Source organism: Ptychodera flava, chromosome 6, assembly GCF_041260155.1.
Source record: "Ptychodera flava strain L36383 chromosome 6, AS_Pfla_20210202, whole genome shotgun sequence".
Lineage (NCBI taxonomy): Eukaryota > Metazoa > Hemichordata > Enteropneusta > Ptychoderidae > Ptychodera > Ptychodera flava.
In genome coordinates, this window is record NC_091933.1 from 40,052,986 (window position 1) to 40,077,547 (window position 24,562).

The window sequence follows — 24,562 nt, forward strand, 5'->3', positions numbered from 1 at the left end:
GCCGATAAACATCCCAATTTCAGCATTTGATGAATTTCCTTTCGTCTCACAGATTCAATATTGCTGCAGAAGATGCTTTCCCATCCATAAAGCTTTAGTAGTTTGATGCCTTGCAAGAGTTCGTTTGACTTCTTCAAACGGTTGTCTGCAAACCTCTGTATACAACATTTCATACAAGCCGTGTGAATATATATATATATATATATATATATATAGAGAGAGAGAGAGAGAGAGAGAGAGAGAGAGAGAGAGAGAGAGAGAGAGAGAGAGAGAGAGAGAGAGAATTTAATCTGAATGACGGCAAGTTCTATCCGTAACGTAAACAAAACGACCAAACAATATATGTCCTCGAGCAGTCTAATCACCCGCCAACTGTAATCAAACATACCTAACGCAATAAGCAAACGCATTTCAACAATATCCAGTGATAAGGGCATCTTTATTAAATAAAAAGCCACTAAAATACGGCGCTGAGGACAGATGGATACAACGAACAGATTTAATATGTCAAGACCAACCAATGAGAGAGGAGAAACAGTAAGAGGAAACGTAACTTCACGTGGTTCAACCCCCTTTCAGCAAGAACTTAGAAACTAATATCGGCAACTTGTTGACAAACCTTTTCCAAGGGATTTTCAATAGGAACACAAATAAAACCAGATATGAACTGAATTGCCTCGCGTGCACATTTTGTAAAGTACTTCTTGGGGTATTGTCTTTTATGACATTACATTGTTTTTATTCCCGAAATTAATCCAATCTATCTAAATTTGACATTATCCCCACTGTATTACGCAATGAAAAAAAAGAAAAGAAACCATTTGAAAAATTATGATCCAACAATATCTGTCGATGCAAGTGCAAATGGCTGAGCAGGCTCTTGACTGGCAGAGGTCGCGTTTGCGTATAAATTCTGCATATTTCACATAAAATTGCATGTAGAACGAGTTGACCTACTTCACAGTATCTCAATGCGCCCAAAAAACGATACAATCATCTGTGCCGGGCCGTGTAGCAGCAAAATGAGTTCGTGACCTTTGAAGTACGCGTTTCAAAAAATAAATACCCATGGAACCTGCTCACCACGCCACGCAACTCATGTACAGCTGACTATGGTGCACTTGTCAGGCGATGGTCGATGATTCTGGTTATTGCCTATATTGTCAAGTTCAATGCCTAATTTACGGAAACACGAACTCTGTCTAGTGTATTCGAAGCTCTGCGTACAGGTTGTGCACACGGCCTCTACCACGTGCTGTCCTGTAGACAGTGTGACTCGGCTGAAGCTAGCAGCCAAAACCTAGCAGCCAAAACTATGGTGTGGAAGCTAGCAGCCAAAACTTGCAAGCCACTTTCCTCCTATATTTTGAAGTCAAGTGGACATCATTCTAACGTACAAGGTTCTTTGTACATGTATCAACACAAACACATCATTTACTAATTAATTTCTTTGCATAAATTATCTCCATTCTAATTAGCACCTGGTATCCCAGCTAGCCTATGGCTATAAAGCACAATGCATTGTCTGCTGGAATGAAAGAAAGAGTGTGCATCCATTTCACCTAGCATGTCTTACATATATACATCCATACTAACAAACCACACTTCTCTCATTTCTTAATTAATTTCTTTGCATAAATTATCTCCATTCTAATTAGCATCTATATGCTAGCCTGTGGCTATAAAGCACAATGCATTGTCTGCTTGAATAAAAGAAAGAGTGTGCATCCATTTCATATAGCATGTCTTACACATATACACCCATTCTAACAAACTACACTTGTCTCATTTCTTAATTAATTTCTTTGCATAAATTATCTCTGCTTTAATTATCACCTATGTGCTAGCCTATGGCCATAGAACAGAATATAGTGTCTGCCTGAATGAAAGAAAGAGTGTGCATCCATTTAACCTAGCATGTCTTACACATATACATCCATACTAAAAAATTTCACTTGTCTCATTTCTTAATTAATTTCTTTGCATAAATTATCTCAGCTTTAATTATCACCTATATGCTAGCCTATGGCCATAGACCAGAATGCATTGTCTCCTGGAGTCAAAGAAAGAGTGTGCATCCATTTCACCTAGCATGTCTTACACATATACATCCATACTAACAAACTACACTTGTCTCATTTCGTAATTAATTTCTTTGCATAAATTATCTTCAATTAATTAACATATATATGCCAACCTATGGCTATACAGCACAATGCATTGTCTGCTGGAATGAAAGAAAGAGTGTGCATCCATTACACCTAGCATGTCTTACACATATACATCCATACTAACAAACTACACTTGTCTCATTTCTTAATTAATTTCTTTGCATAAATTATCTCTGCATTAATTATTATCTATATGCTAGCCTATGGCTATACAGCACAATGCATTGTCTGCTGGAGTCAAAGAAAGAGTGTGCATCCATTTCACCTAGCATGTCTTACACATATACATCCATATTAACAAACTACACTTGTCTCATTTCTTAATTAATTTCTTTGCATAAATTATCTCTGTTTTAATTATCACCTATAGCCAATGGCCACAACAATATAGTGTCTGCGTCAATGAAAGAAAGAGTGTGCATCCATTACACCTAGCATGTCTTACACATATACATCCAAATTAACAAACCACACTTGTCTCATTTCTTAATTAATTTCTTTGCATAAATTATCTCCATTCTAATTAGCATCTATATGCTAGCCTGTGGCTATAAAGCACAATGCATTGTCTGCTTGAATAAAAGAAAGAGTGTGCATTCATTCATCTAGCATGTCTTACACATATACACCCATTCTAACAAACTACACTTGTCTCATTTCTTAATTAATTTCTTTGCATAAATTATCTCTGCTTTAATTATCACCTATATGCTAGCCTATGGCCATAGAACAGAATATAGTGTCTGTCTGAATGAAAGAAAGAGTGTGCATCCATTTAACCTAGCATGTCTTACACATATACATCCATACTAAAAAATTTCACTTGTCTCATTTCTTAATTAATTTCATTGCATAAATTATCTCGGCTTTAATTATCACCTATATGCTAGCCAATGGCCATAGACCAGAATGCATTGTCTCCTGGAGGCAAAGATTCGAGTGTGCATCCATTTCACCTAGCATGTCTTACACATTTACATCCATACTAACAAACTACACTTGTCTCATTTCTTAATTGATTTCTTTGCATAAATTATCTCCAATTAATTAACATATATATGCTAACCTATGGCTATACAGCACAATGCATTGTCTGCTGGAATGAAAGAAAGAGTGTGCATCCATTACACCTAGCATGTCTTACACATATACATCCATACTAACAAACTACACTTGTCTCATTTCTTAATTAATTTCTTTGCATAAATTATCTCTGCATTAATTATTATCTATATGCTAGCCTATGGCTATACAGCACAATGCATTGTCTGCTGGAATGAAAGAAAGAGTATGCATCCATTACATCTAGCATGTCTTACTCGTATACATCCATACTAACAAACTACACTTGTCTCATTTCTTAATTAATTTCTTTGCATAAATTATCTCTGTTTTAATTATCACCTATAGCCAATGGCCACAACAATATAGTGTCTGCGTCAATGAAAGAAAGAGTGTGCATCCATTTAACCTAGCATGTCTTACACATATACATCCAAATTAACAAACCACACTTGTCTCATTTCTTAATTAATTTCTTTGCATAAATTATCTCCATTCTAATTAGCATCTATATGCTAGCCTATGGCTATACAGCACAATGCATTGTCTGCTGGAATGAAAGAAAGAGTGTGCATCCATTACACCTTGCATGTCTTACACATACACATCCATACTAACAAACCCAATTGTCTCATTTCTTAATTAATTTCTTTGCATAAATTATCTCCATTCTATTAGACTGCTTATGCTAGCCTTATATATGGCTATACAACACAGTGCAATGTCTGCTGAAATGAAAGAGTGAGTGTGCACCCATTACACCTAGCATGTCTTGCACATATACATCCATACTAACAAACCACACTTGTCTCATTTCAAAGTTAATATCTTTGCATAAATTATCTCCATTCTAATTAGCATCTATATGCTAGCCTATGGCTATAAAGCACAATGCATTGCCTGCTGTAATGAAAGAAAGACTGTGCACCCATGTCACCTACCATGTCTTACACATATCCATCGATACTAGCAAACTGCGCTTGTCCCACTTCTTAATTAATTTCTTTGCATAAATTATCTCTATTATAATGAGCATTTGCATGCTGGCTAATTGCTGTAGAAGTGAATGCATGGTCTGCTGGTACAAAAGAAAGAGTGTGCATCCATTTCACCTGCCCTGTTTTCTGCACGTACATCAATACTTACAGACTTCATATACCTCAACTCTTTAATTATTTTTTTTGCATAAATTATCTTCATTGTAATTAGCATCTGTATACTGGCTTGAAACAGAATGCATGGTCTGCTGGAATGAAAGAAAGAATGTGCATCCATTTCACCTACCCAGTCTTATACATAGACATCTATACTAACAGACTACTCTTCTTCCATTTCTTAAATAATTTCTTTGCATAAATTATCTCAATTATAATTGGGACGTATATGCTAGTTTATGGCTGTAGAACAGAGTGCATAGTCTGCTGTGAAGTTTGTTTGTATAGATCTAAAGACACAGGACAGGCTAAGTGAAAAGGATGCACACTCTATCTTTCCAGCAGACACTGCATACTATGTATAGCCATAGGCTAGCGATTATGTGGTAGTTAATGGAGATAATTTATGTCAAGAAATTAATTAAGAAATGCAAGAAGCCTTATTTGTTAGTATGGATGTATATCTGTAAGACATTGGCAGGTGAAATGGATGCACTCTCTTTCTTTCTTTCCAGCAGACAATGAATTCTCTTGTATTCACAGGCCAGCATATAGGTGATAATTAAATTAGGGACTATTTATGCAAGGGAAATAATTAAGAAATGAGACAAGTCATAGTTCTTAATATGGATGTCTATGTGTAAGACAGGCTAGGTGAAATAGATGCACACTCTTTCTTTCATTCCAGCAGACAATGCACTCTGCTGTATAGCCATAGGTTAGCATATATATGTTAATTAATTGGAGATAATTTATGCAAAGAAATTAATTAAGAAATGAGACAAGTGTAGTTTGTTAGTATGGATGTATATGTGTAAGACATGCTAGGTGTAATAAATGCACACTCTTTCTTTCATTCCAGCAGACAATGCATTCTGCTCTATGGCCATAGGCTAGCATATAGGTGATAATTAAAGCTGAGATAATTTATGCAAAGAAATTAATTAAGAAATGAGAGCAGTGAAGTTTGTTAGTATGGATGTATATGAGTAAGACATGCTAGGTGTAATGGGTGCACACTCTTTCTTTCATTCCAGTAGACAATGAATTGTGCTATATAGCCATAGGTTGGCATATATATGTTAATTAATTGGAGATAATATATGCAAAGAAATTAATTAAGAAATGAGACAAGTGTAGTTTGTTAGTATGGATGTATATGTGTAAGACATGCTAGGTGAAATGGATGCACACTCTTTCTTTGACTCCAGGAGACAATGCATTCTGGTCTATGGCCATAGGCTAGCATATAGGTCATAATTAAAGCTGAGATAATTTATACAAAGAAATAAATTAAGAAATGAGACAAATGTAGTTTGTTAGTATGGATGTATATGTGTAAGACATGCTAGGTGAAATGGATGCACACTTTCTTTCATTCAGGCAGACACTATATTCTGCTCTATGGCCATAGGTTAGCTTAAAAAGCTGAGATAATTTATGCAAATAAATTAATTAAGAATGAGAGTAATGAAGTTTGTTAGTATGGATGTATATGAGTAAGACATGCTAGGTGAAATGGATGCACACTCTTTCTTTCATTCAGGCAGACACTATATTCTGCTCTATGGCCATAGGTTAGCATATAGGTGATAATTAAAGCTGAGATAATTTATGCAAAGAAATTAATTAAGAAATGAGAGCAGTGAAGTTTGTTAGTATGGATGTATATGAGTAAGACATGCTAGGTGTAATGGATGCACACTCTTTCTTTCATTCCAGCAGACAATGCATTGTGCTGTATAGCCATAGGTTGGCATATTTATGTTAATTAATTGGAGATAATTTATGCAAAGAAATTAATTAAGAAATGAAAGCAGTGTAGTTTGTTAGTATGGATGTATATGTGTAAGACATGCTAGGTGTAATGGATGCACACTCTTTTCTTGATTCCAGCAGACAATGCATTCTGGTCTATCATATGGCCATAGGCTAGCATATAGGTGATAATTAAAGCAGAGATAATTTATGCAAAGAAATTAATTAAGAAATGAGAGCAGTGTAGTTTGTTAGTATGGATGTATATGTGTAAGACATGCTAGGTGTAATGGATGCACACTCTTTCTTTCATTCCAGCAGACAATGCATTGTGCTGTATAGCCATAGGTTGGCATATTTATGTTAATTAATTGGAGATAATTTATGCAAAGAAATTAATTAAGAAATGAAAGCAGTGTAGTTTGTTAGTATGGATGTATATGTGTAAGACATGCTAGGTGTAATGCATGCACACTCTTTTCTTGATTCCAGCAGACAATGCATTCTGGTCTATGGCCATAGGCTAGCATATAGGTGATAATTAAAGCTGAGATAATTTATGCAAAGAAATTAATTAAGAAATGAGAGAAGTGTAGTTTGTTAGTATGGATGTATATGTGCAAGACATGCTAGGTGAAATGGATGCACACTCTTTCTTTGACTCCAGGAGACAATGCATTCTGGTCTATGGCCATAGGCTAGAATATAGGTGATAATTAAAGCTGAGATAATTTATGCAAAGAAATTAATTAAGAAATGAGACAAGTATAGTTTGTTAGTATGGATGTATATGTGTAAGACATGCTAGGTGTAATGGATGCACACTCTTTCTTTCATTCAGGCAGACACTATACTCTGCTTTATGGCCAAAGGTTAGCATATATATGTTAATTAATTGGAGATAATTTATGCAAAGAAATTAATTAAGAAATGAGAGTAGTGAAGTTTGTTAGTATGGATGTATATGAGTAAGACATGCTAGGTGTAATGGATGCACACTCTTTCTTTTATTCCAGTAGGCAATGCATTGTGCTGTATAGCCATAGGTTAATTGGCATATATATGTTTATTAATTTGAGATAATTTATGCAATGAAATTAATTAAGAAATGAGAGCAGTGAATATTGTTAGTATGGATGTATATGAGTAAGACATGCTAGGTGAAATGGATGCACACTCTTTCTTTTATTCCAGCAGACACTATATTCTGCTCTATGGCCATAGGTTAGCATATAGGTGATAATTAAAGCTGAGATAATTTATGCAAAGAAATTAATTAAGAAATGAGACAAGTGTAGTTTGTTAGTATGGATGTATATGTGTAAGACATGCTAGGTGAAATGGATGCACACTCTTTCTTTCATTCCAGCAGACAATGCATTGTGCTCTATGGCCATAGGCTAGCATATAGGTGATAATTAATTGGAGATAATTTATGCAAAGAAATTAATTAAGAAATGAGAGCAGTGAAGTTTGTTAGTATGGATGTATATGTGTAAGACATGCTAGGTGTAATGGATGCACACTCTTTCTTTTATTCAGGCAAACACTATATTCTGCTCTATGGCCATAGGTTAGCATATTGAGGTAATAATTAACGCAGAGATAATTTATGCAAAGAAATTAATTAAGAAATGAGACAAGTGTAGTTTGTTAGTATGGATGTATATGTGTAAGACATGCTAGGTGTAATGGATGCACACTCTTTCTTTCATTCCAGCAGACAATGCATTGTGCTGTATAGCCATAGGTTGGCATTTATATCCCTTATGAAAATTTTTAGCCTGCTGCACAGTGTTCCTGCACAGGTGCGGCACTAGTGCAACAGACAATTACTGTAACTCAACTGTAAGGCGACTTTTTCGCATGCAAATTAGCTGCTGCCGCACAGGCACAAGAAATGATAAAAACAGTAACTGTGCGGCAGCTTTGTGCAGGAACTGTGCAGCAATATACAGCAGGTTGCGGCAGCTCTGCTGTAAGGCGATTTTTCTCATGCAAATTAGTTGCTGCTGCACAGGTGCAAGAAGCAATGAAAACAGTAACTGTGCGGTAGCTTTGTGCAGGAACTGTGCAACAATACAACAAGTTGCAGCAGCTTTGCTGTAAGGTGATTCTTTCGCATTATACACATTAGCTGCACTGAGCAAATATATAATGCAAGAAATGCTGAAAACAGTAACTGCAGTAACTTTGTGTTGGAAATGTGGAAGCCTGTGTTTGCACAATAGCCCCTTGAACTACAGGGTACCTGAAAGACTGTGCAGGAACTTCACAGAAAATTGTGGCATCTTGCAGGACAGCTACCAGGAGTAGGTAAAATTTGCGGCAAATTATTTTGCATGTTACTGCAGATTTGCCGCAAACTACAAAATGCAAAATTTCCTTCATAAGTTGGCATAATTCCACAGCAGTCAGCTCTGGGATAAACTTTTACCAATTTCAGCAACAGTAAGAAAACGAAATACATTATTAAATAGACGAGAGATACTGAAAACCAAAGAAGCAACACAATTAAGTGACAGCAAAATTTCTTGTATTGTACCATAAGTTTCAACGTTTTATCTTTTCCAACGATATAATACGTTCAGCTCAGATATGTACACAGAAGTTGTAAAATCGCTTGTGTAAACATGGCCAATGTTAGTGACACCGTTGAAAACCTGACAGACTGTGGAAAGCACAATATGTGTTTTATGATCCAACTAAGCTCTGAAATACCAGTTTCACAAGAAAAAATGGTCAGCGTTATTGTTAAATAAAAAGACATAGAGGAAAAAAGATTAAATTCAAATTGTGGTACGATTTATTTTAAATGCCATGTTCATTTCATGCCACAAGTATCTTCAATATAATTTCTTTTGACTCGAGAAGTTTCATGTAACATTTACATTACTGTCATAGGCAGCTATTTGGCTTTCTGTTCTCTGAATTTCTTGTCCCTTCCTCACTATGCATTCTGAAAAATACAAATCGTTCAGGGAAGAGTATAAGTCTTTACCGTTTGTGACCACATATTTAAACATCGCAATTTGATGAAAGACATCAATAATTATTTGAAAAGAGACAAAAAAGTTGAAAACTTGAAGCAAAAAATGCATATACATTTATGATTATTAAATTAATAATGATTAAATGTCAAACAGCGGACAACCGAATATATTGTATGACTTCATAATTTGGTAAAACCTCGCGATCAATCACGGGTCCAATTGACTTGGGTCCAATCGGCATATGCATAGGGTCCAATTGACTAGAAACCGCTCGCCGTATGTTGTTTACATACCAACGGCGGCGACGGGCGACAATCTGCAAAAATCTCAGCACTTACTGTAACTGTTGTGAAACGAAAGTGAATTCAGTATGAATCAGTAGGCCTACTCAACGAAAATTTATCTGTAGCTAAACATAGCAATGCAACGATTACAGAACATTATAGCGATGAACAGACGGACGGTACATTGACTTACCGGTACATTTGAGAATTGCTCCCAGAGGCTGGATGATTCGATCCCGGTTCCGGTTGCAGGTCTCTCGGAACCGTGTACATACTTAGAAAACATAGCATTTTTACTGCTATTCGCGTTCACAAATTTTGAAACCCGTCTATCTCTGGTGCTGTATACACGTTTTTCCAACACTGTGATATCATTTGCCTGGCGATTCCATAGAAAGATCACGAAATTGTCCACTAGATAACTCCCTAACAACAAGTACACAGCCGATGGTACCAAAATCTAACTTCGCGCCGATCAAGCCTCATGACGTTAAAGGAAGTGCGATCTATAAATCATTACGCGATTTATAATGTAGTCCCGTTTTTAAACGTTGGAATTGACTCTACATTATTCACAATCCGTTATGTTTTATACTTGATAGAGCACCCAATTTACAAGTATAATGAAACTGGTTATTTTCATCATAGAAAGACTCAAAATAGAGTAAAATTTCTTTCAACACGAAGATTCAATATCAATGCGCGAACTGAACTGGATGAACCGTGACCTCAGAGTGTAAACATGTCGGCTGCAGCTCAGCGCTGGACGTTGGCGAAGCAGCGTATTGGATTTTCGTACAGCGGTCGGGATGGGGTGTGAAACACCCCAAAATTGTGCTCGGCAATTATCTAACGCTGAAAACATGGACAAAAGCATTGAATATCAATCCAGTCATAACAGAAAGCAAGATTTTGTTAGCGATGACAGGACACAGACTTAGCTTCCAGTGCTGGGCGCTGTACGTACACTGTATACACTGCTATAGCGTGAAGTCTGAGCACGTCCACGGCCCTGCTTGGAGCCAAGGTACTAGTAGCGGGTCCTGCGACATTTAAGTTTATTTGTTTGTTTCTACAATGAAAAGTTCTAATCTGTCGATATTTTTAAGGTACAAATTTGCAGTAACAAAAGTCTACGACGCGTCCTTACACAAGTTACAGACCATCATAGATTTCGTTCGAAACTGTTTCAGTGCATTTTGGTATCACTCGCAGAAAATACAGAGTTTAACTTGCAAGTCAGACAAGTCCCTGTTTTAAAAATTTGTTTTCCTAAAAATTCAGTTGTCGATTGAACCTTGATTTACCAAACCAGATCGTCGAAGGGGGTACTCATGTAATGATGTTACATGTCACTGCTGTATAATACAGATGTACTCTTTATATCCATCATCCTGCAATGTTGTTGAGTTTAGGCCTGTGTCGCTTTCACCAGCTGAACTGTGCTTTAAAAGCTGTCCATTATTTAACAGTTTTTATAATTTTAAAATTGGATTGTCTGTTATAAAAATAAATGAATGCAAAATATAAATGACAGGTCAGTTTTGTTTTCTTAAATATGACTGGTCACGAAGTGCAATGGTACACGGTAATGAAATAGTCGGCAATGTGCCCATCATGTGTTGCTCCATATTTGCAGCAATAACCAACAACAATCTGTACATGTAATGTCATTTCTGGCACACAAGCTGCACACTTTGATGGCCTGCTGCACACAAGCTGCACACTTCAAGGTCTGTTGTACACAAGCTGTACACATTTTACATTTGCCGCACACAAGGTGTACAGTATGGAGATTATTGCACAGAAGCTGCACAGTTTTGTCTCCTGCTGCACAGTTTCTGCTCAGATTAACACTGTGCAGAAACAGTGCAGCTAGCTGCATTTTCCTGCACAGCCTCTCTTGCACAGCTTTCCTGTGCAGCACTAGTGCAGCAACTCTACGGCAGAGCTGCCGCTAGTCTACAGCAGAGCTGCCGCACAGTTTCATTTTCATAAGGGATGTTATTGAATTGGAGATAATTTATGCAAAGAAATTAATTAAGAAATGAGAGCAGTGAAGTTTGTTAGTATGGATGTATATGAGTAAGACATGCTAGGTGTAATGGATGCACACTCTTTCTTTTATTCAGGCAGACACTATATTCTGCTCTATGGCCATAGGTTAGCATATAGGTGATAATTAAAGCTTAGATAATTTATGCGAAGAAATAATTAAGAAATGAGAGCAGTGAAGTTTGTTAGTATGGATGTATATGAGTAAGACATGCTAGGTGTAATGGATGCACACTCATTCTTTCATTCCAGCAGACACTATATTCTGCTCTATGGCCATAGGTTAGCATATAGGTGATAATTAAAGCTGAGATAATTTATGCAGAGAAATTAATTTAGAAATGAGACAAGTGTAGTTTGTTAGAATGTGTGTATATGTGCCAACATGCTAGATGAAATGGATGCACACTCTTTCTTTTATTCAAGCAGACCATGCAGACACTATATTCTGCTGTATGGCCATAGGCTAGCATATAGGTAATAATTAAAGGAGAGATAATTTATGCAAAGAAATTAATTAAGAAATGAGACAAGTGTGGTTTGTTATTTGGATGTATATGTGTAAGACATGCTAGGTTAAATGGATGCACACTCTTTCTTTCATTGATGCAGACACTATATTCTTGTGGCCATTGGCTATAGGTGATAATTAAAACAGAGATAATTTATGCAAAGAAATTAATTAAGAAATGAGACAAGTGTAGTTTGTTAGAATGGGTGTATATGTGTAAGACATGCTAGATGAAATGGATGCACACTCTTTCTTTTATTCAAGCAGACAACGCATTGTGCTTTATAGCTATAGGCTAGCGTATAGATGCTAATTAGAATGGAGATACTTTATGCAAAAAAATTAATTAAGAAATGAGAGTAGTGAAGTTTGTTAGTATGGATGTATATGTGTAAGACATGCTAGGTGTAATGGGTGCACACTCTTTCTTTCATTCCAGCAGACAATGCATTGTGCTTTATAGCCATAGGCTAGCATATAGATGCTAATTAGAATGGAGATAATTTATGCAAAAAAATTAATTAAGAAATGAGACAAGTGTAGTTTGTTAGTATGGATGTATATGTGTAAGACATGCTAGGTGTAATGGGTGCACACTCTTTTTTTTATTCCAGCAGACAATGCATTGTGCTTTATAGCCATAGGCTAGCTGGGATACCAGGTGCTAATTAGAATGGAGATAATTTATGCAAAGAAATTAATTAGTAAATGATGTGTTTGTGTTGATACATGTATAAAGAACCTTGTATGTTAGAATGATGTCCACTTGACTTCAAAATATAGGAGGAAAGTGGCTTGCAAGTTTTGGCTGCTAGCTTCCACACCATAGTTTTGGCTGCTAGGTTTTGGCTGCTAGCTTCAGCCGAGTGACAGTGTGGTACAAGCCGTCGGCCTACCACCGTACCGCCGGGAAACGCAGACCTATTGTACGCAGGAGCTAGCCTACTGCTGCTGATTTAACATCAATGCCAACATGGAAATCTAATGAAAAATTTGTCATTGTTGGTTCTGTAGCTAATACAATCTTGAAAAGCAACTTAAAAGACACAGACTGTCAATACGTCGCCATAATATTATGCTCATCTCAGCGGAACCATGCCGGAATATAAATTCGCTGACACACCACACAAGATTGAAAAGTGTCACTCTACATCTCATTTTCAGAGAAAAATGCATTGATCAAATATTATGACGCTTACCTTCGATAATCTAGCTTTTGGTTCGCTATGTCCAGAGTAACCCACACGATTCTTAAAGTCAACTGCGACACGACGACATCAACAGTCAAAACTCAAGATTAGCGATCAGCGCGGCCGAGTGACTGAATTCAGAAATCACTTTGTGTAAAATGTTTTAGTAAGGCGCCCTCAAACATACTTATTTAGCCTCCCATAGACTTATACAGGCCACAAATTTTCTTTTACTCATAACTTGATAAATTCGCAAAGCACAACCACCAAAAACTAATCAGTTCTTGCAAATTTGAAGAACAATTGTGTGCGAAATGTGATCGGAATCTGTCAAGCCGTTTTTGAGATATCGTGCTAACAGACAGACACACACACAGAAACGCCTAAACCATAACCTCGCTGCACGCATGCGCACGCGAGTAATGAGTTATAGCTGTATGAACCAGATATGAACTGAAAATGCTCACGTGTTTCATTACATATTGAAGTTATGTGTAAATTTGAACCTTTGCCACATGTTTGCAACTTCATTGAAAGTATTATGATCAACATAATGAACAATAATCACCGCTGATTAATTCTCAAAGGTCATGAAGTATACAAATATGTAATTAGCTGAAATAAAAATATTAAAGTTATTTGACTGCTCTTATTGTATCACCACTTTATATAGCAAGTGTAATTACCTTTGGCCAAGTCATTTAAGCCATATTTGCTGAGCTGTGAAAGCTCATTAGATATGCAAATTGTAAATTAGCTGACATGAAAATGTGAAATGACTTTCGATATTATTTTAACCTAGTACCTGGTATAATCATCAATGTACATAGCATGTTTTGCCAACTTTGATCAAGTATATATCCCTAAGAAGCAAAGTTCATTAAATATGTAAATTAAGAATTGGCTTAAGGTAGCGGTAAAGGCTATTTTTGCACCAATTCTTTTCTCAGAGTTAATGTCAAGTTTCAAGTGTTAGAATCAAGATATTTAGTTCAAATTTTCAGGATAACTCCCTTAGTTAATACTTTCTCCAAAGAATAAAAATTGTATATTTGTAGCCATGATTTTGAAATATGACACTCATCAATATTAAAATTTAATTTTTCATATTTTTTACATCTTTGAATTTAATAATAAATTAATATTACCAAATTAGTTATAAATATGTTGACACTATTAATTGTAAGATTTGTACGGCACGATTTGTAAATAAAATTTGTTTTTATGATTTTACATGGGTTTACATATCAAAAAATTATTAAAAATTCTTTCAAATTTCAAATATGATTTTTCAAAAAGTACTTCAAATACAGGAAAGTTGTGCCGTGCAAATCTTATCTGCAACCTTGTTAATAGGCTGTAAAAATTCCATGTCCATATCTCATTTCAAAGGTTGGATTTAATTGGTATAAAATTATGTAGGAAAACTGTTATTCTGTCAAAATTGTTGAAAACAAGCCATATTTGCACCCCTCTTTTGAAGTCAAAGAGCAGTCTTTTTGGTTAATCTCACTTTTGACACCTCTTTGACACTCAAAAATCTAAAAATGCATTTACAATAGCAGTCACGCATTCTGAATGCAGCACTGCCTAGTCAAACTTTCCTAAAAAACAGTAAAAAATGACTTTCCCTTTTCAAACATTTTTTTAAAAGCTAGGGGACCTCTACCATAGTTAATACACTAAGGACTCCCCAGCTTCCTCTTATTTGGTCAGTTTTTCGGAAGTTTCAATGGGCGATAACTCTGCAATGCTTATGACCCCAAATGTCTAGTTTTTTTTATTCCACAGAGAATGTTGACTACTTTCATATTTTAATAGTTTTATTGAAGTTTATAACTGACGCTCTAGCCTTTACCGCTACCTTAAGTAAAAATGCTTAATGATTGTCACTAAAGTTGTATCATGGTATCTGCAATATGTGTAGCAAATTTTGTCAACTTTGGTCAAGTCAATTCATATATATATATCTAATTAGGAAAGTTCATTAAATATGCAAATTAGGAATTGACTGAAGAGAAAATGCTTAATGACTTTCAATGTTGTTGTATCATAGTATCTTTAATGTACATAGCAAGTTTCATCAATTTTGATCAAGTCAATTCAGATAAATATCCCTAATTATGAAAATTCATTTAATATTCAAATTAGGTTTTGGCTGAAGTAAAAATGTCTTTTGACTTTTAATAATGTTAATATCACAGTATCTTTGATGTATATAGCAAGTTTCAACGACTACAATCAAGTTAATTCAGATATATATCCCTAATTGGGAAAGTTCATTAAATATGCCACTTCGGAATTGGCTGAAGTAAAAATGCTTAATGACTTTCAAAAAAAGTGTATCATAGTGGCTTCAATACATGTAGCAAGTTTCATCAACTTTGGTCCAGTCATTTCAAATATATATCCCTAATTATCAAAGTTCATGAAATATGCAAATTAGGAATTGGCTGAAGTTAAAACGCTAAATGACTTTACAATAATGTTAAATCATAGTATCTTTAATATACAAACCAAGTTTGGTTAATTTTGATCGAGTCAAATCAGACATATATCCCTAGTTAGGAAGTTCATTAAATATGCAGATAGCATTTATCTTTCATGTCACCCGTTAGTGGTTCCCACTGCTGATATATCTTGGTGTGATCAACATTTGTAGCAAATCTCATCAAATTGTGTGTAGTCGTTTTTAATGTATATCGGTTTTTTTCTAAAATCATTAATTATGCAAATGAGCAAAAAGTATGCAAGCCACACCCACCAAAAACTAATCAGTTCTTGCCATTTGCTAATTGAATATATGTACCAGATTTGATTCTGATCTGATAAGCCGTTTTTGAGATATCGGACCAACAGACAGACAGACAGACACACAGACAGACAGACGGACAGACAGACAGACAGACAGACAGACAGACAGACAGACAGACAGACATCGCTGCGACATATGCTCACGTGTGTAAACACGTGAGCAAAAAATATGTGAACTTGAGTATAATCAAATCGCATAATAGGAGGGTAAACACTGGGGATCAGCGTAAAGATCGACAAGCTGATTGCTATCTATCCTGCTGCCATCTATCCTGACATTTGTCATTTGAATATATAAATATGAGTGTTAGAGCAATTTTATGCAAATGTAGGACCCCATTCAATCTATCATTCCATTGCGACTGTATGGCTGTACTGTATGTACGTGAAAACGGTGTTTTATCACCATTTCACAGATCCTTTGTGATAATGATCAATGAAATTAGGTGCTTCAACATTGCAGTCATATATGCGTATATTGTAGGGAGATATAGCACTGGTAGAATAGGTGGCAATAGGTGGCAATGAAAAAGATAGGTGGCAAGGGAGGATAGATGGCAGACAGTGTGCCAGCCATTCCACCTGCCATCTATCCTTCCATGGCAGTCTTAAATGAGTAAATTGAAGGGAGACATATGACACTGGTATATAAGAATAGGTGGCAATGGAAAGATAGGTGGCAGGGGAGGATAGATGGCAGCTACTCTGCCAGCTATTCCACCTGCCATCTATTCTTCCATGGCAGTCTTAAATGACTAAATCATGGGCGGATATATAGCACCGGTAAGGTAGAATAGGCGGCAATGGTAGAATAGGTTGCAACGGAAAAATAGGCGGCATGGGAGGATAGATGGCAGCTACTCTGCCACCTATTCCGCCTGCCATCTATCCTTCCATTGCAGTCTTAAATGAGTAAATTGTAGGGAGACTTATGACACTGGTAGAATAGGTGGCAATAATGGTATAACATGGTAGCTATGTTAGGACAGCTGGCAGGGGATGATATATGGCAGCTACTCTGCCAGCTATTCTGCCTGCCATCAGCTATCCTTCCATTGTTATCTTAAAAGAGTAATACGTAGGCAAATGTTGATCACACCAAGATATATCAGCGGTGGGAAGCATTAAGGGGTGACATGAAAGATAGTTGCTAATTTGCATATTTAATGAACTTCCCTAATTAGGGATATATATCTGATTTAACATGATCAAAATTGACCAAACTTGCTACATGTATTGAAGATACTATGATACAATATTATTAAAAGTCATTTAGCATTTTCTCTTCAGCCAATTCCTAATTTGCATATTTAATGAACTTTCCTAATTAGGGATATATATCTGAATTGACTTGACCAAAGTTGACAAAACTTGCTACATGTATTGGAGATATTATGATACAACATTATTGAAAATCATTAAGCATTTTTACTTCAGCCAATTCCTAATTTACATATTTAATGAACTTTGCTAATTAGGGATATATATCTGAATTGACTGGACCAAAGTTGATGAAACTTGCTATATACATTGAAGATACTATGATACAACATTATTGAAAGTCATTAAGCATTTTTCCTTCAATCAATTCCTAATTTGCATTTTTCAATGATCTTTTACGATTAGGGATATATACTGGGATTTACTTGATCAAAGTTGGCAAAACATGCTGTGTACATTGATGATTATACCAGGTTAAAACGATATTGAAAGTCATTTCACATTTTCATGTCAGCTAATTTATAATTTGCATATCTAATGAGCTTTCACAGTTTGGCATATTTGGCTTGAAGGACTTGGCTAAAGGTAATTACACTTGCTATAAAAAGTGGAGATATGACAGCAGTCACAGAAGGTATTTTTATTCTAGCTAATTACGTATTTGTATACTTCATGATCTTTTAGAGTTAATCGGCGGTGAATATTGTTCATTATGTTGATCATAATACTTTCAATGAAGTTGCAAACATGTGCCAAAGGTTCAAATTTACACATAACTGCAATAATAATGAAACACGTGAGCATTTTCAGTTCATATCTGGTTAACGGTGGCGTTAAAAAAAATGTGGCGTCGGCCACTGGCACCTTGCCCATGGAATATTTTTTCCCGAAGAAAGCCCATTGGAAAGGTATACTTGATTCCAACAATACACTTAGTTTATGTGTGAAAAACTTCGATTTGGCTGAATTTGTGAGAGAAAAGCGCCGAAAGGATGTGATTTTGATAGACGATTCGAATTCATGAGACTGCATCTGCAGCTAGTTTTCCGCCGCCGCGCTGGCTGCCAATGTCACTACGAGTATGATCTTCTCAATAAATCAATTTATTCTCAGAGCAATGCCGACGCATTTTCTAGATTTAAAACAATGAGCTAGAAGTGATTTTTAGAACCAACTGTTTATTTGAATGGGTATTTTTTTTTCATTGATTAGTTTTATGTACTAGATAGAATCCACGGTCACGGGCATGTGTGTTGCCGACCGTTGCCGACCGTTGCCGACCGGCGCATTATCGTCACGCCTCACGGCTTCACTGTGGCGGTGATCCCCTGTTGTTATACCACAGGGAATTGAGTAATCTTGTTGTTGTTGTTGTTGTTGTTGTTGTTATTGTTGTTGTTGTTGATGGTGATGATGATGATGACGATAATAAAAAATATTAAAAAACAATGTGTCATTCCTTGCTGTTGTTTGTCGATGTTGTAGATAATTGTAAAAGAAAACTGTAATCGTGACCAAAAAACGACGTAGGTCGCCCAACGTCACTCCCGTCCTATTATACAAACCGGTTGTATAATAGGACGGGAGTGACGTTGGGCGACCTACGTCGTTTTTTAATATTTTTTAATTATCGTCATCATCATCATCACACCATCAACAACAACAACAATAATAACAACAACAACAACAACAACAACAACAACAACAACAACAAGAAGATTACTCTATTCCCTGTGGTTATACGTCGTGGATTCCGGCATGGGTTCAATTTCGCTGCACCTCTCCATGTTCTCCATGTTGGGTTGCCCGATTGTGCCTTTCGATGGACCCTCTGAATCATTTTTTTTCACAGACTCGTGGAGCAAATTTGAATGAAAATAAATAGAGTTGTTTCCTTCCGACGCCATGCTGCATATCTGCTTTGATCAAATTTGGGGACAGCGAGACGCGATGATCGCGCACGGTTTGCATTTATATAATGTCAAGCGGGCACACATCTCGTCTGGTTGTCGCCTAAGCTCAGTCGCGGAGAGTGCTTTCGCAAACATTTACTATCATCGTTTGCGTATCATAACTCATATAACTCTTGCTGGAAAGGGGGGGGGCTGAACAACGTGATGTTACGTCTCCTGTTATTGCTCTTGCGCACCAATTGGTTGGTCTTGAAATATTCAATTTGATCTGCGTAGCCACTTGACTTTAACCATAGGGGCTACACAAAATGTCAATCCCGAGAGGCGGGGCGGGGGTAGAGGTGTCTTGGGCTCAACACACGATTTTTCTTCTTGCTATGGTTAATTTTTAGCTCACTTGTGAACACGTGGGCTAATGTTATAGCGATGTCTGTCTGTCTGTCCGTGTGTGTGTGTGTGTTAGTGTGTGTGTGTGTCTGTCTGTCTGTCTGTTAACACGATAACTCAAAAACGCCTGAACAGATTCAAGTAAGATTTGGTACACAGGTACCATATGCTACTTGCAAGAACTGATTAGATTTTGGTTAGTGTGAATTGCATATTAATGAAGTTATGCAATATTGTTTTTTTTTCCATACAATGGTTTCCCTATGGAGACGGTAATGACAGTGTAGACATATATCAAGAAATACTGCACAAAATTTCATGAAACTTTTCACAGATGACAATCTCAGAACATTATGATGATACTGTGAGTGTTATGTCAATTATCTGCTCATTTGCATATTTAATGAACTTTTGTTATTAGTGAGATAACTCTGAAATTCCTGCACCAAACTTGATGATACTTGCAACAAATATTGATCTGATATATATCTAATTATACTGAGCAGCAGTGTCAAGTTAATAAATAGCTCATTTGCATATTTTATGAAGTTTTGTAATTAGTCATATAACTCCGAAATAACTGCACCAAATATGATGAAATTTGCTGCAGATACTGATCCAATAGATATCTAATTGTGGTGTAAAGCATTTATTGTGTGGAGTTAATTAGGGTTCATTTGCTATATAATAAACTTTGTAATTAGTGATATTACTCCATAATTAGAGCATTAAAGGTCTGGTGAAATGCCCATGTTGCAAAATCACAGAAATACAGTTGATGGTCTATAAAACAGTTACATTCATTTCTTTTTTCGTTTAGCGGCGTGATTATGCCGTGATTATGAAATATGGCAAAGAAAAATGCAATGTGGGCGTGTCCCCCGAGCCTCTCCAGTCGACTTTTTTCGGCTTTCCGAAGTTTGCCCGACTCCGTATCTCATAACGGGAAGTAAGTATTTCACACCTCTGTAAGCTCCCCACGGGGGTAACTTCTAGGGTTTCCGCTTACAAGATCAGGACAGTGTCCTCCTTCACTAGACGTTGTTCTTTTGGTGGCTGTGACAGCAGCAAGAGCATGAACGGCTCAACTGTAAACTTTTTCAGTGTTGACTGTTTGAACCATAATGTGCTTGTCTCTGCTGGTTCGTACGATCGGCCACGGTCCCTCGGCTGAGCCTGCCTCGCTACTCGCTACACAGAAGGTTGGGACCGTAATGCAAATCAACTGCATGAACACAACACTGAACGTTGTGACTGCCACTTATAAAATGCACTAGTCTGAACGTCGGGACCGCAATGCAAATTGACAGTAACTTAAACGTAAATGGGACAGTGATTAAAATGAACTACAACAGCAACACGGAAGGTTGGGACCGCGATGCAAATCAGCTGCATGAACAGCAGCAACACACTGAACGTTGAGACTACCATTAAAACGAACAACAACACGGAACGTAGAGATCGCGATACAAATCATGGAGGTAGAGTCCTCCCTGATACAAATCGACAGCAACACGGAACGCGTCGTTGGAACAACGGGGAATACCGGATCACGAGGACTGGACCGCGATGCAAATCGACCCTCAACATGGAATTAAAATGCACAACACAGAACATCTAGACCGCAATGTAAATCAACTGCAACACCGAACCTTGTTGCCTCGATTAAAATGCGTATGTCTGCTATGTATAGCAAAAGTTTCAATTCTCGCGAGCGAGCGTTCCTATGCCTGCTGTACACTAGCCCTGCGTACGATGCTGTGTGTTCCGCTACAGCTAAATGTGGTGAGCGGGGCGATTAGCTGTCAGAACACACAGCATCGTACGCAGGGCTAGCTGTACACTAGACAAAATAATATAATATTTAAAGCCTCATTACTACGCTCATTAATATAGCCTATTATTATAAGGTATGGGATCGGGATATCTTTTTGAGGCTATACATTGAGCGAATGTCAGGTCAAGAGGGTGGGTGGGAGGGAAAACCACATCTATCATCCAATACTATGCGACGTCTTGCTCTTGCTATCATGCCTGGTTCCTCTGTTATTAAAGTCGCCTCCCGTCGTTAGCAAGTGACACTGATTAGATGGTCACTGGCCTTTTATAATACCATATATGAATATTCATAATCTGCGTAGTAATTTCGCGTAGTAATTCGGCTTTGAATAATATAATATTTAAAGCCTCATTACTACGCTCATTAATATAGCCTATTATTATAAGGTATGGGATCGGGATATCTTTTTGCCATTGCATTGCGCATAAGTCATAAATATCACATCCATTCTACCACTTCATATATATTCCCATACCTTCAATACCCCAAAAATAAATCCATCCACACCCTTCACCTTCTTCTCTCTAGTTTTTTGCTCTTAATCAAACAAGCAGATAATACTCGGGGTGATTTAAATTGTCTAAAGGTTTTGTGATCTCATTCCACTGGCATTCATCGAGGTGTTTATGAATTTCCCGGCCATAAATACGTCTGGATTACGAAACCACAACTGCTTTGCCGATTTTTTGTTCTCGCCTTTCGACAATGCTGAAATCTCGGCCAGGTTTAGATTAGGTGGAGCCGGTCCAGGGGCGCCCCCAAGCGTTATCCATCCATAACTTTTTTCTGATAGCCGTGCTGTTATTTACTTGATGAGACATTTCCCCAATTATGAACAATTTGTTGACAGATGTAAACTCTCATTACTATGTATATATACATACTTTTATATATATATATATATATATATATATTTTTTGCATATATATATATATCTCGCTCTCCGTATAAATGGAAATGGATGTTGATATGGGGGCACCCCCGGACAGGACCATGCGAATGGCAGGCCGCCTAAAAAGGCGGAGGGCACTCAGAAGGCCCCCCTGTCAAGGAGTACCAACAATCATGGGTGGATGAAGTAAATGAAATGACACATGCTATCTCACTGATCACTTTAATGCCATAATAAACAACAAACCAGAATTTTTTTTTAAGCAAAGTAACATCACAAACACAAGATTCAAAACTACGGGAAGTGAAGTTCATAAGTTCCAGTCCGTCATCTGCAAAGATCATTTTTTATCAGGACAGTTTCTTGCTAAATGACCCAATTTTCCACATACGAAACATTTCATGCTTTGACGGTAATCAAATCGTGGACGTTGAGAATTTGGATACGGACGATAGTCTCTTGTAGGTCTGGTATGTTTTAGAAATTTTCCAACTTTGGAGGCAATCTCCTCTTCTTCCTTATTTCCGAGCAATAACACAATTAGTTTTCCAGCATCGCTTCCAAATTCATTCCCCTCGAACTGAGACAATACTGCTCTGTATCGCTTCAACGTCGGATGGTTGACAATCGTAGCCCTGTCTACCAACACTCTAAGGGCGTTAACCAATTGATACCGTGACGCGGACATGTGGGCTAAATCCATCAATTTCAATAGCGCTTCTTCAACATTTGCTGTGTCAGCAGCTTGCTGCAGCTTATCGACCTTTTGCTGTAACTCGTGCAGAGCATTCCTGTCAGATACCTGCAACATAAAGCCGATATCTCATTAATGACAGTCATATCTCACTAACTTTATTTCTATAGCCGTTTATTCTCAATGTCTACCTCTTCGTAGAACATCATTATTTACAAGAGCCTCTTCGCTCTACAATGTCTACCTCTGCGTAGAACGTTATCATTTACAATAGCCTCCTCGCTCTACAATGTCTACCTCAGCGTAGAACATTATCATTTACAATAGCCTCATCGCTCTACAATGTCTACCTCTTCGTAGAACATTATCATTTACAAGAGCCTCATCGCTCTACAATGTCTACCTCTGCGTAGAACATTATCATTTACAATAGCCTCATCGCTCTACAATGTCTACCTCTTCGTAGAACATTATCATTTACAATAGCCTCATCGCTCTACAATGTCTACCTCTTCGTAGAACATTATCATTTACAAGAGCCTCATCGCTCTACAATGTCTACCTCGTCGTAGAACATTATCATTTACAAGAGCCTCCTCCTCGCTCTACTCCAAATCTCTCATAAGAAAAACCAAGTAGATTTTATTCATTTCACAATAAATAAAGAGCGCCTCTACACCCGGAATTCACATGTCTTCCTAATGTCTATCTCTTCGTAGACAGCATAATACACGAGCTTCCTTACCTAACTTTGCAAATCTGCAACGTACACGTGCATAAAATCTCTACGTGATCCCAAGTCTCTACAGTGGCTTATACTTAGTCAGTTTAGATGCATATGCTCCCACCATATTTTAACAAAAAAAACTTCAAAGAACAAGTAGAGAGTATGGAGAAAGATAATAGGATGGAATAGGAAAGGAAAAAAAATAGCTGTAGTCGTAAGGAAGGCAAAGGTGTGAAAGGGGTGAAATTCAAACAAAGGTGTGAAAGCAAAGGACAACAGGTGAGCGACATAGCATAACGAAGTTATGGTCAGCACAGGAGTGAGGAATGTCTACATGCAAAGACAACCAAGAAACACGATGAAATAAATTAGAAAAGTGCTATGATAATAAGAAAAAGTATGCTAAACGCGAACAGAAGCAAACCTTGTACCTTGAAAGAAATAATAATGACAAGGTAAGCTAAGCGTGAAGAAGGGCAATACCGGCGCTCTCTGTATCAAATAGTATCCCACTCACAAAAAAAAAGCATAACTACAAATGGAGGAGCTAACCTGTGGCACAGGGTTTGCCGCTACTTGCACAGTAGGAGGAGTAGTTACATGTTGAGTAGCACCACTTGTAGACGGCACTGGAACTGCGGCGGTCGCACATCAGCAGACGGAGGTTGTTGCTCTGCTTGCATGCGGGTTGCAGGCTCAACAGGTGGTTGTACATGCTCTGAGGCAAAATTCTTAGCAGCAGTGGAAGCTGTAGGGGTTGGTTCCATGGCAGTGCAGCTGTTGTAAGAAGCCTCCGTCGTTAGCAAGTGACACTGATTAGATGGTCACTGGCCTTTTATAATACCATATATGAATATTCATAATCTGCGTAGTAATTTCGCGTAGTAATTCGGCTT

At 37.2% G+C, this 24,562-nt stretch overlaps 2 long non-coding RNA genes across 2 annotated transcripts; both read right to left on the reverse strand.

Moving 5' to 3' along the window:
- Positions 1–8,928: 8,928 nt before the first annotated feature.
- Positions 8,929–9,971, reverse strand: LOC139134352 (uncharacterized). The gene is made up of 2 exons (XR_011552794.1): positions 9,616–9,971; positions 8,929–9,104 (listed from the first exon to the last, which is right to left on the reverse strand). It is a non-coding gene; the product is annotated as an uncharacterized lncRNA (long non-coding RNA).
- A 12,482-nt stretch (positions 9,972–22,453) lies between these two features.
- LOC139134353 (uncharacterized) lies at positions 22,454–24,562 on the reverse strand. The gene is made up of 2 exons (XR_011552795.1): positions 24,219–24,562; positions 22,454–23,047 (listed from the first exon to the last, which is right to left on the reverse strand). It is a non-coding gene; the product is annotated as an uncharacterized lncRNA (long non-coding RNA).